We start from the raw sequence: 13,253 nt of genomic DNA on the forward strand, positions 1-13,253 counted from the left end.
TTCCTGGGATCATTCTACTGACTTCACTGATGCTGCAGCGGGATATTCAGAAGCCTTGATTGAAAACTGTCCAATGCAGTTCAGGGGAAGTGGTGAGTATGGGGATGAGTAATCACTATGACTGGTTTTATTGCTGACTCTCCCACTTGCTCCCTGTGTAACCTTCACCTCAATGTGCTTGTTCATAATAAACCACATAAACCAGATCTCATTGTGATATTATGCTCGATGATTAGATGCTTCCTGAAATCAAAGGACTTCAAAGCACTTGAAGGTCATTAAAATTGTGTGTGTCCACAGGGCTGCATTATTTTAATACTAGAATTTTTTCCAGGGATTAAATGCCCCCAAATTGTGGATTAGAATTCAAGGACTCTCTCAACTATGCCCTGACCAGACGGGAGTGGGGGAGATGTGCAAGGGAGAGCCCGATCCATCGAATACTACAACCGACTCCACAGACAGGACAGACAGCACCTCTGGCTCTGCGCACACCGGCCCCACATGCCTCCAGAGGCGCTGCCCAGAGCCCCTGAGGAGGCTCCATGGTTGGTCAGTCTTGCAATTAATCACATCTAATCCCACAGCAATGTGACCGTTGAAGAAGTTCTCCTTATCTCTATCTGTCTTGTGCTTCTTCCTTATCTTTATTAGCTGAAGTATGTCACAAGACCCTGTGGTCTTGGCTACTCACGGATAGAAATGCAGTACCTGATGTTTCCCATTGATTTCACTGGCTCAGCATCTACCCTTAAACTTTAAAATCGATCTAAAAGGGAAATGCAAAGGTACAGTAATGGAAATCAAAAAGCCCCAAGGCTTTTTATCATAATTTTATCAAAATTTTCTAAGGAGGCCTCTGTATCATCACCTACCTTGTATGTGGGGAATTTCTTGGAATGGGGAACAGTGCTTGGAGAAGGACCTTTAGGGCTACCTGTTTGACCCAGCTTAGCTTTTCACAGAAGTAAGCGCTTCAGCTCCATTTCCGCCTCCAAGCGCTTCGCCACTTTCCTCTCCTCTCCTCTGCTTCGAAGCGCTTTGCCTCTGCTTCCGCCTGCAGGCGCTTCGTCTCTAAGAAGAAATTCCTTTCTTCCGCAGTTAGAACTCGGCATGGGTTAAGGGCATCCCTCCGTCTTAGAATCATAGAATATCAGGGTTGGAAGGGCCCTCCGGACGTCATCTAGTCCAACACCCTGCTCAAAGCAGGACCAATTCCCAACTAAATCATCCCAGCCAGGGCTTTGTCAATCCTGACCTTAAAAACCTCTAAAGAGGGAGATTCCACCACCTCCCTAGGTAACCCATTCCAGTGCTTCACCACCCTCCTAGTGAAAACGTTTTTCCTAATATCCAACCTAAACCTCCCCCAATGCAACTTGAGACTATAACTCCTTGTTCTGTCATCTGGTACGACTGAGAACAGTCTAGATCCATCCTCTTTGGAACCCCCTTTCAGGTAGTTGAAAGCAGCTATCAAATCCCCCCTCATTCTTCTCTTCTGCAGACTAAACAATCCCAGTTTCCTCAGCCTCTCCTCATAAGTCATGTGCTCCACACCCCTAATCATTTTTCTGGCCCTCTGCTGGACTCTTTCCAATTTTTCCACATCCTTCTTTTAGTGTGGGGCTCAAAAGTGGCACACTATTGACTCATATCCAGCTTCTCCTCCACTGTAATCCTCAGGTCCGTTTTTGCAACCCAGCTGCTTAGCAAGTCATTCCCCACCCTGTAGCAGTGCATGGGATTCTTCTGTCCTAAGTGCAGGACTCTGCACTTGTCCTTGTTGAACGTCATCAGGGTGCTTTTAGCCCAATCCTCTAATTTGTCTAGGTCCCTCTATATCCTATCCCTACTCTCCAGCGTATCTACCACTCCTCCCAGTTTAGTGTCATCTGCAAACTTGCTGAGAGTGCAGTCCACGCCATCCTCCAGATCATTAATGAAGATATTGAACAAAACCAGCCCCAGGACCGACTCTTGGGGCACTCCGCTTGATACCGGCTGCCAACTAGACATGGAGCCATTGATCACTACCCGAGCCCAACGATCTAGCCAGCTTTCTATCCACCTTATAGTCCATTCATCCACCCCATACGTCTTTAACTTGATGGCAAGAATACTGTGGGAGACCATATCCAAAGCTTTGCTAAAGTCAAGGAATAACACATCTACTGTTTTACCCTTATCCACAGAGACAGTTATCGCTTCATAGAAGGAAATTAGGTTAGTCAGGTGTTTCAGAATTGATTCCTTGAGGACTGCTCCATGATGTTTCCAGGGACTGAGGTGAGGCTGACTGGCCTGTAGTTCCTCGGATCCTCCTTCTTCCCTTCTTTAAAGATGGGCACTACATTAGCCTTTCTCCAGTCATCTGGGACCTCCCCGGATTGCCATGAGTTTTCAAAGATAATGGCCAATGGCTCTGCAATCACATCCACCAACTCCTTTAGCACCCTCGGATGCAGCGCATCCGGCCCCACGGACTTGTGCTTGTCCAGCTTTTCTAAATAGTCCCGAACCACTTCTTTCTCCACGGAGCGCTGGTCACCTCCTCCCCATGCTGTGCTGCCCAGTGCAGCAGTCTGGGAGCTGACCTTGAAGGAGTCAAAATCTGCTTTTCTGTAATCCAGGGTCCATATTCTGCTGCTCTCCTTTCTTCCTTGCGTCAAGTTCCTGAACTCGACGAACTCATGGTCACTGCCAACCAGGTTCCCATCCACTTTTGCTTCCCCTACTAATTCTTCTGGTTTGTGAGCAGCAGGTCAAGAAGAGCTCTGCCCCAAGTTGGTTCCTCCAGCACTTGCACCAGGGAATTGTCCCCTACACTTTCCAAAAACGTCCTGGATTGTCTGTGCACCGCTGTATTGCTCTCCCAGCAGATATCAGGGTGATTAAAGTCTCCCATGAGAACCAGGGCCTGTGATCTAGTAACTTCTGTTAGTTGCCGGAAGAAAGCCTCGTCCACTTCATCCCCCTGGTCTGGTGGTCTACAGCAGTCTCCCACCACAACATCACCCTTGTTGCTCACACTTCTAAAGTTAATCCAGAGACTCTAAGGTTTTTCTGCCATTTCATTCCAGAGCTCTGAACAGTCATACTCCTCTCTTACATATAGTGCAACTCCCCCACTTTTTCTGCCCTGCCTGTCCTTCCTAAACAGTTTATATCCATCCGTGACAGTATTCCAGTCCTGTGAGTTATCCCACCAAGTCTCTGTTATTCCAATCACATCATCATTCCTTGACTGTGCCACGACTTCCAGTTCTCCCTGCTTCATTCCCAGGCTTCTTGCATTTGTATATTGGCACTTAAGGTAACTCGCTGATCATCCCAGTGTCTCAGTATGAGACAAGAGTCCTCCCCTCTTGCGCTCTCTTCCTGGTGTTTCCTCCCAGTATCCCATTTCCCCACTTACCTCAGGGCTTTGTTCTCCTTGCCCCAGTGAACCTAGTTTAAAACCCTCCTCAGTAGGTTAGCCAGCCTGCTTGTGAAGATGCTCTTCCCTCTCTTTGTTAGGTGGAGCCCGTCTCTGCCCTGCCATCTTGGCACTGGGATCTCGTGTGGGGGAGGGCTGACCCTTCTCTCCTGGGAAGTCTCCGGTCCCCCTTGCCCTCCTTGCATTTCTGTCATGGAGCTGGATGTCTGGGCTTGATCTGCGTCTCTCTTCTCTGTGGTGTGCTGCTTTGGGAAGACTAGTTGCTCTAGGGTTTCGGTGCCCGACTGCAACCTCATGCACAGGCAGCTCTATTCTAGCCTTGCTGTTTTGTTGCCACAAACCTAGAAAAAAAATAAACTGCTTGTTGGACTCCCTGGCTTGGCAGGCTGAACCCTTTGCATGCCTGTTCCCCCTAAGGCAGCAAAGAAAAGAAACGGGGGTAGGGGCGGAATCTCCCTGGCTTTCCAGGCTGCCAAAAGGAAAAAGGTGTCCTTTTAAAATCCTGAGGTCTGTGCTTCTGGTTCAAAATGATCCCACCACTCTGCCACCATGTCAAGGTTGAGGCCCACTCTGGCACTTGGACTGCAGAAAGTCGGGGCCCACAAGGATTCTAAACATTAATACTATTGCTAGATAAAAAAACAAACGTTGACAAGGATTAATCAAGAATAACTGTCTTGAGGTCAAGCTGAAAGGTTACAAGCAAAACAAAAGCATTTGAGCTTGGCACAGAGGAGTCCACAAGCCGTGAAAAAATAAAAGGAGATAAACCCGAATACATCTTCCGAGACATTTCCTGATCTACTTAAATATCTGGGGTTTCAAATGAGTAGTTTCTAGGTATGATACTGATGATTTTTCATACCTGGCCCCAAGCTTCTTACAGCATAGTTGCAGCCCTGTCTGCCTCTCCCCGAGACCAACCGACAGACAAAAGGGACGTTTTTTCTCAATTTTCAAAAGTTCTAGCCTTCCCATGGGCTCTTTTGGCCAGGTGCTCACTCACTTCCTTTGCCCTCTGCATAGCAGTGACTTTTAACCCTTTAGAGGTAAAGCAAGTAGAGAACAGCTACTAAGAGGGATTTTACAGCTCACTGGCTGGCTGGGTCCATAAAAGGGAGCTACACCCCCCCGTTTCATTTATAATAGCAGGTGATCCCAACTTGTGTTCTGCTGGATTTTTCCCCTCCCTGTGAAGCATCTGGTACTGACCACTGTGGGAGAGAGGCCTGATCTTCTGTAGCAATGCCTCTATTCTTCCATTCCAAGGAAGGGTTCATAAGTCTGGTCTGAAATATAGAAGATTAGAGCTGGATCGCTCTTAAACCAAACCCGTGGCCAGATGGCTAAGTCTCCCCTCACCACCTCAGTAATATATCATGTCCTTAAAGAGGCAGAATGGTCTGGATACATTTTTCCTTTTGTGTAGTCAAATAACAAAAATTGATTAGTGGAATATGTTCTTCTTCCGGGAATGGAGAGCCACAATGTGTTGGGAAATGAGGAAAAATGTAGTGGGAAATGTAATCTTTTCATCTGCAGTTGTTGCAATATCAAACCATGTGCTATCCAGAGACTTTTATACAAGAATTATACAATTGTAGAAGAGTAGGGTGGGAAGGGACCTCGAGAAGTCTTCTAGTCCAGTCCCGTGCACTCAAGGCAGGACTCAGTATTATCTAAACCATTCCTGACAGGTGTTTCTCTAACCTGCTCTTAAAATCTCTAATGGCAGATAGTCCACAACCTCCATAGGCAATGTACTCCAGTACTTAACTACCCTGACAGTTAGGAAGTTTTTCCTAATGTGCAACCCAAACTGCGCTTGCTGTAAATTAAGCCCGTTGCTTTTTGGCCTATCCTCAAAGATTAAAGATAATGTTTCTCCCTCTTCCTTCTAGCAACCTTTTAGGAACTCAAAAGTTGTATTCATGTCCCCTCTGAGTGGTGTCTTCAGACTAAACAAACACACTTTTTTCAGTCTTCCCTCATAGGTCATATTTTCTAGACCTTTAATCGGTTTTTTTTTTTGCTCTTCTTCGGACTTTCTCCAATTTGTTCACATCTTGCACGCAGAACTACATACAATACTCCAGCTCAGGCTTAATCAGTGCGGAGTAGAGCAGAAGACTAGGTCCAAGAAGTGGGAGAGAGGCAGGTCCACGATATGGGGAAGGGAAGGAGTATGGAGCACGGGGAGGATAGGAGCCAGCAAGGGTGAGGGAAGGAAACAGCATGACTCTTGGAGGCAGGGGTCTGTGGAAAGCCAGTTTGTGATTATGGAATTAAGAACTAGCTCGGCCCGCACAAGAGGCTGAATTCAGGTTATCGGCGGAGGTGTCTGTGGCATGGGTTGTCGGTCATTTAATCCCATCAAAGAATGTGATCATTGAGCATAATCTCTCCATTAGATCTGGTTTATGCAGAGGTGAATGAGGACATTGAGATGAAGGTAACACAGGGAGAAAGCGGCAAAGTCAGCAATAAAACACAGTCATAGTGATTACTCATCCCCATACTCCCCATTGCTCCTGAACTGCACTGGACAGTTTCCATTCAAGGCTACCGAATATCTCATTGCAGCCTCAGTGAAGTCAGTAGAATGATCCCAGGAATGTAGCTGACCCATAAAGATTTCAGAGGAAAGAGCTGCAGGGCGTAATGTGCACCTCACCCCATGTGGAGTTAGAAACAAACTGATAGTCAAAAACAGAGAGGAAAAAATTACATCCATTGAAGGAGTTTTCTCAAAGTTTGGTTTGTAACTAACTGGGCTATGAGGAACAAATGCATCTCAAGTCCTCCAGCAGCCTAAAACACTGAGAGCTTCTAAGTACTTTAAATTATTCTCCTCTGTGAACTAGAGAAGTCCTATTCAAGTCGCGCTCTCCATAACCATTCAGACGATGTGCTAGAACTGAATCTTGCACATATATTCTGTGATTCATAACAACGGAAAGGGTTTTTGATTATTGCTGGGATTCTATTTCAACTTTTTTTTCCATTTTTGAGTTGCAGGCATTGATGTCTGCATGGTTGAGAAGTTAAGGCTTGGATTAGCAAAGCAAGACATGTATTTGGGACCATAAATCGTATTTCTTTAAATCGGAATGTGGGCATTCAAATCCCTTATGTAGCTCTGAAAAATGTCATCCCCAATTTTTAATTTAGAGTTTAGGAAGAAACTCCCTAAGTTTCCTACATAAAGGACCAATTCATTTTTCTTCTGCTTTCTTTTGAAGCAGCTGGTAAGTGACATTCATTAAGAGAGGATACTGCAATAGATCGTCTTTTCCAGCATGGCAATTGTTATGTTCTCATGTGCAGAAGTAATGATATGTGCAGATCCTTATCTGGTCTAACTTAGCGTAGCTCCAGCGAAGCCAGTGCAACAGAGCAGATTTACACCCGGGGAGGAGGTGGTGCTGAGTGGGGTTCTTTGTAAAAAGAAAAAAAAACACTTTTGTTCTTCCATCAGCCACTATTGGAGCCTCGCTAAGGTTTACAAATCAAAGCACCCACTGCGATGCTGGACTGAACTTGTTTATCAGTGGAAGTTACATCCTAACAAGGAAACTAGCATTATTAATGCTATCCCAGCCATGTTCTCCAGGATAAGTTTTTTTAATGAAAATGTGAATCCCGAGCATTAGCGATAAATACTCTAGACATTGATATTTCTTCAAAAAAGTAGTTTTTAAGGACAAAGGACGTAACAAGGATTCAAACAAGCTGGTTAAGGTTTTCTTTCTTTCTTTCTTTCTTTCTTTCTTTCTTTCTTTCTTTCTTTCCATGTCCTCAATTGCAATAGGAGCGTATCATTAAAGTGATGGAGGCACATGTGGTCATAGAAGCTGATAATGTGATGGAGGAATATAGGGTTATAGGGATCCCGCTGTTTACTGGCAATTATATGATCCCTTTGGGACCCATTTTGGTATACCCTAGCAGCTTGACTATGGACCTCTGATAACTTCTCTCTGGGAATGGTTTACCAACCAGTTATGCACCACCTTTTAGTATCTCCATTTTGGTTGTATTTAGCTAGCGTGTTTATGAGAAAGTCATGCAAGAAAATATCAAAACCTTTTAAAATTCAGATATATCACATCTACCGCATGCCCCCTATCCCCAACGCTTGTTACCCTGTCAAATAAGTTATTAGCTTGTTTGATGCAATTTGTTCTTGATAAATCCATGCTGACAATTACTTATCATTTCTTATTATTTTCTAGGGATCTGCAAATTGATCCCTTCATTATTTGCTCCATTGTCTTTCCTGACTCCTGCGGATGACTTTATTGTTGTGTAATTTATCTCTATGGGCAGAACAGGTGCACTCAGGTGTATTTGCAATATCCTTCTGAAATCAACTTTAGGTCATGTCATTTGACCAAGGGGTGGACATTGCTGCCGACCGGTTGATGAACACATGTGAGCAAAAACTTAGAGGATTCATTGAATAGAGTTGTATTGGTGTAACGAAATCGCAAATCCCAGTATGAAGCTGAATTCTTTCTGCCCCATTTCCTAGATCTTCTCAGCTCATCTCCAGCATTGCAAAGTGAGTCCAAAATTGGTGTCAAGGAGCAGAGCTGGTTGAATTTACACCTCCCACTAGGTTGTCATAAAAGTTGGCTTTCTAGATGGATGCTAAGTGCTACATGTCACTGGGGGTCCCAGCAGAGCAGAACAGAAGAATATCCTGGAAAAAGGAGAATTATTCTGAAAGAGGGCTGCTAGCTCCATAATTAAGTTTCTGCAGAGTCTCTGATGGAGAGTTAATTTTTCAAAATGCTCAACAAAATGACATGCCAGAGATACATCGGTTTGAACATTCATCCTTAGCTATGGAACATTCCATTCCATAGCAATGGAAACTGGGATTGGTATTGGCTGAGGGCTCCAGAGAAGAAATTAAGAACAATGGAAAAGCCCAACTGGATCAGACCAAAGGTCCATCTAGCCCAGTATCCTCTTTCATCAATGGCCAATGCTAAGAGATGGGGCGACCACATCTGCATGCAATATTCAAGATGTGGGTGTACCATGGATATATCTAGAGGCACCAGGATATTTTTAAGTCTTATAAAGTGCCCATAATTAAGGATTAGGTTAGAAAAGTTTTCCCAGCGTTCGTCTGTTTGAAGAATCCCTGATGAAACACCCAAAGCCGGGAGAAGGCAGGCTCCATTGAATAGGGAGGGTGGTATGTGGAGCTCAGGTTGAGAACACCTTTCTCGCGAAGAGCCAGACATTCTAAGCGCTATAGAAGCAAAGTCATCCTGTCCTGAAAATTGCTCTGCCATTCAAGGAGTTGCGGCTAAAGTTAACTTTGCATTAACCAAGGCATTTGGTGGCCACTTGTCTTTTCCTTCTGAAAACCTGGGTCGCTATCCTTCAAAGACTCACAAAGACTCTTACTGTGAACCATGTGACTGGTCTTCTTCAAACCATAGGAAAACTTACATTCTTAAATTTAACATCTGTCTAGTCTTTGCAGGAAAAGACTCTTTGCTAAAACAGGTAATGCCAGGAGGATCTCTACCCTGGTACAGACGGCCCTCATAATGCTGTGAAGCATTTCAATGGCTCCCATCACTCCATCGCTTCGAAAAGGTGCAACTTGAGAAGTACTTGGTGCTGCCTCCTATACAGGGATGAATTTCATCCAGCGTGATTTTTAAACAAGTAGGGAGGAACAAAGAGAACCAGAAGACCAATATTATGATGCAGCAGAGTTTTTAATGCAAATGAAATTGGCAGTACACAGTTGCAGGAAGAAATACTACAGAGCAGAAAGAATGTATTTCCAGTGTTTCAAGGAGGGCTGTGACCCATCACGGGTCTCAAAGGGATGTATTTCAAACACATTGTTCTTTTTGCATTGTTGCAGCTACAGAGCTTGACAACCAAGTCCCTTTTGGAACCATTTTAAGTGTATTGTTTTACCCCAGTCGGTGGGAAATGAGACAAAGCCAAAGAGAAGCAGAGACTATGCAGCTTCTCCCTTAGACATCTGCCGTAGCAAAGGCCAAGGACGCTAGAGGTACGTTTTGGTGGAAACCATAGAACATGTTGGGCCTAATTGTCCTTGACAGCAAGGTCTCTTTTTCGCAATCTCAAGGGACTTAAAGTGATAATTAACATAACTGATGCCTATCTTAAGGCCCCTATATCCCTCACACTGTAGGGCTATTGTAAACAGCCTGCGTGCACTTCAGAATGAGTCCACATAGGAAGAAAGAAATCAGCACATGGCTGGGAAAACATTGGCAGAAAGAGTCATAAAGCGTAACCTTAGAAATGCAGCATGGCTATCAGAGCAAAGTGCTGAACACACACAGCTCCCACTGAGTTCAAAGGGAGCCATGTTGGCACAGCACTTCTGAAAGCCATGCCCAAAAGATCAGGGGTGAATCTGTATCTTGCTGTTCGTTTCCTGGTTCTTCCTTTTTCCACGGATATTCCTGCTGGGTTTAGCATGTCCCACAGCGTCCACCGAGATACCTACGGCCATATCCCCCGTATCCCCATAATCCCCCGTAACCATAAAGACCTGGGTAACCGCAGTATCCCCCATGGCCCCATAATCCCCCATAACCGTAATGGCCGCCGTAACCACCGTATCCCCCTAAACCGTACAATCCTCCGTAAAGGCCTCCATAGCCGAATCCCCCATGACCGAATGAGCCCCCGAAACCGGGTCCGACCACAGGTGCTCCTAGGGCTCCCACTGCGCTGTGCTGAGGGAAATTGCTGAGAATAGGTCCTGGGAGGGTCACGACCACCGGTGAGGGTTGGATCACCACTTCGGAGTCCTGGCACTGTCTAACGCACGGCTCGTTGCAGGTGCCAGTGACTGGACAGGGCCGGGCCACCCCACATTCTGGATAGCACAGGCTGGAGGAAATCATCTTTCTGGGATGGAGGTAAACCTGAAACACACAACAGGGACTAAAGTGAAGAGCAGGTACAAGGGCAGGTGGAAGAAAGGCTTCAAAACTCAGTTACTATTGCAGCAATTTGTCAAAAGAAATCACTAGGGACGAGCTCCTCAGCTGGGGTAAAATGGGTTCATGTCCACTCATTAGCATGGAGCGACACTGAATTACACCGTCTGAGGAGAAGCACTTTCAATGGGTATTTCTGCTCAGAAGAACATAGGAATCACTAGATTGGAGCGCGCTACTTGTCAGCTTATTCCATTCTTCTATCTCCAGTAGTGACGAGTAACAGCTGCTTCAGCATAAAGTAGAAGACCACCGAATTGGCCCTTTCTGGACTAACCTGAACAAGTTTTTTCCTAATATTGCTAAGTGAAAAGTGGCAAAGCGACTTTCTAGAGTTAATGAAAAGATGTAAATGCCCTATATCTATTTCAGGTTAATAGGAATTATGTTTCCCAATTGCATATGTTGCTCCTAAGCTCCCCGATCAGCTTTGAATCGTGAATACTCTCGCGCCTGCAACTGAGTAACCGCACAAGCTAATTATGGAAGAAAACTGACCCTGAAACAATTATAGCAAATAAGTGCAAGATTCAGTCCTAAATAAAAATGGACCCGACTTCAACATTTCTATGGTTAGAAAGAGATCGAGTCACAATGGACTTACCTAATTCACCAAGGAGATGAAGTCCAGAGAAGTGTTTAGAAAAGCGCTGAGTCTTGTGTGCTTTTATACAGTCCCTAGGACTGCCTGGAGGATCTGCGATGCCATTTGTGGAGGAGGTCCTCATTAGTTACGCAACAAACTTGATTGCCTTGCTATGTCCTCCTTTGGGTGGAGCTGTTTTCCTCAGGGGTTGCAATGTTTGGGCTAATCGCAGCCTCAGGGGGCGTGACATACATGTTGCAAGCTTCATCTTTCTTTCATCTTCAAATTGTATAGGCCAACTGCATTCCTTGTATTACTCCACTGACTTTTTTGTGGCTGCAATGACAATGAATGTTGATTCTGAGCAGCATCAGTAGCATAAGAAGCCCTGATGAAAGGAATCCAGTTTGGTCCTTTCCATTCATGCTGGTCGTGGTTCGGGGCATTGGGCAGTTCATTGTAAACCTGCTAGGAAGGAGGGAGCCACTTTTTTGCATTCCTACCAGCCTCATCCCCAGTGGGTCAGATCCAATTCCCTTTTAAATCAGTGAGAATCATTCATTGCCTCAAGTGTGTTTCCTGTCAGGACCCTAAGTCTGAAATTCACCCTTTGGCCCGGGGGATACTACAATGCTTATAGACAGCTTTAGTCCCACATTAAACTTATAAACTTGGTCTTATGAGGGACTTAAGTAGAGAATGGGCCTTTGTGACGACCCTCTGTCCAGGGGTGAATTTCACCCTGTGGTGAATACAACTTGACTTAAGACTGGATCTCCATTTGGGTCACCAGTGCTGTCTCAAAGGGCTTCCTACATCGAATTTGCTCATGCGTCAAGTCCAGGGATGGCAGAGAGTGAAAGAAAACAGTGCTCTTTTACAGAAAGGGTTTGAGTTAAGTCTTGGAACCTGTACTCTATCAGAAACCATCTCTCCATTCATGAGCAGCCAAGAAATGGAGGTCTTGTAAGACAATGCAGTTGACTGAGACCAGCAACAGGACCAGGAGAGATGAAAATCATGCATTCTTGGGGAAGGAGGACATGGCTGTGTGATGAGATTTGACATAAAGTCTGACCAACCAAAGGGCATCTTTCAGAAACACTCCTGTCTAACCAAAAGGTTGTTTATACTGTAAAAGATTGCCTTAAGAGTGGGTTCCATATAATAACTTGACTAAAAGAATGATACGAGAGACCGCGGCCTTCATTTTTTATAACGACTCTATTACTGAATGCAGAGGTGTCTAATCCCCACAACAATTTATTAGTATTCTGAAAATGCAACCCTTTGCGTGTGTGAAACCCCAGTGAGTGTTTGCGAGCTGCTTGGAAATCTTGAGTTCGAGGTCAGTTGCAGAAACAGAAATACAACCCAATACTTCTGACTCCTCCTAGCACAGGCTGAGCTTTAGGTCGATCCCTTTTACACTTTCTTACAAGACAAGGTTAGTAACATGTCTGGTTACAAAATGTTTGCATCCTTGGATCTCAGCATCAACAATAAAAAAAATGGCTAATCTTGTGATCCACTTTCACAGCGTCTTCTTAAACATGAGGATAATACTTCTCCAAAGGAATTACAAGTCTGTCAATTTCAATTTTCTCCCTGAGTGCGGTAGCCTTGTAAATCTCCATATCTAATTCAACTATCACAATCTTGCTTTAAATCAAAGCACCTGTTAGGATGAAGTCACCACATGCACTGTGTGTACTACTTTTTCTCTTTTTGGAAACACATCTCTCTAATTGTGTCACTATTCTAAACCATGAAGCAATAAATGCCTGCAATTCAATAATGGAAAAAAACAAAAACCCCAAACCCTTCCCACTGTTTAGAATCACAGAGTGTCTGTGCAAGATTCAACATTACACCCTGCAGTTCTCTTTCCTCTGAAAACTGTATGGACCAGGTAACAACCCTGGTATCAGTCTACTGACTTCACTGATGCTGCAGGGGGATATTTGGAAGGCTTGAATGGGAACTGTCCAATGCAGTTCAGGAGCAGTGGCGAGTATGGGGATGAGTAATCACTATGACTGGATTTATTGCTGACTGAAAGCTTACTGTCAGAGAAGAGTCTTGCAGAATTCTGTAGGTTGGTAAGTCTAGCAATTAATCACATCTCATCCCACAGCAATGTGACCGTTGAAGAAGTTCTCCTTATCTCTATCTGTCTTGGGCTTCTTCCCAGTGCTCTTGGCCACCCATCAAT

Source organism: Chrysemys picta, chromosome 1 (assembly GCF_011386835.1).
Source record: "Chrysemys picta bellii isolate R12L10 chromosome 1, ASM1138683v2, whole genome shotgun sequence".
Classification (NCBI taxonomy): Eukaryota; Metazoa; Chordata; order Testudines; family Emydidae; genus Chrysemys; species Chrysemys picta.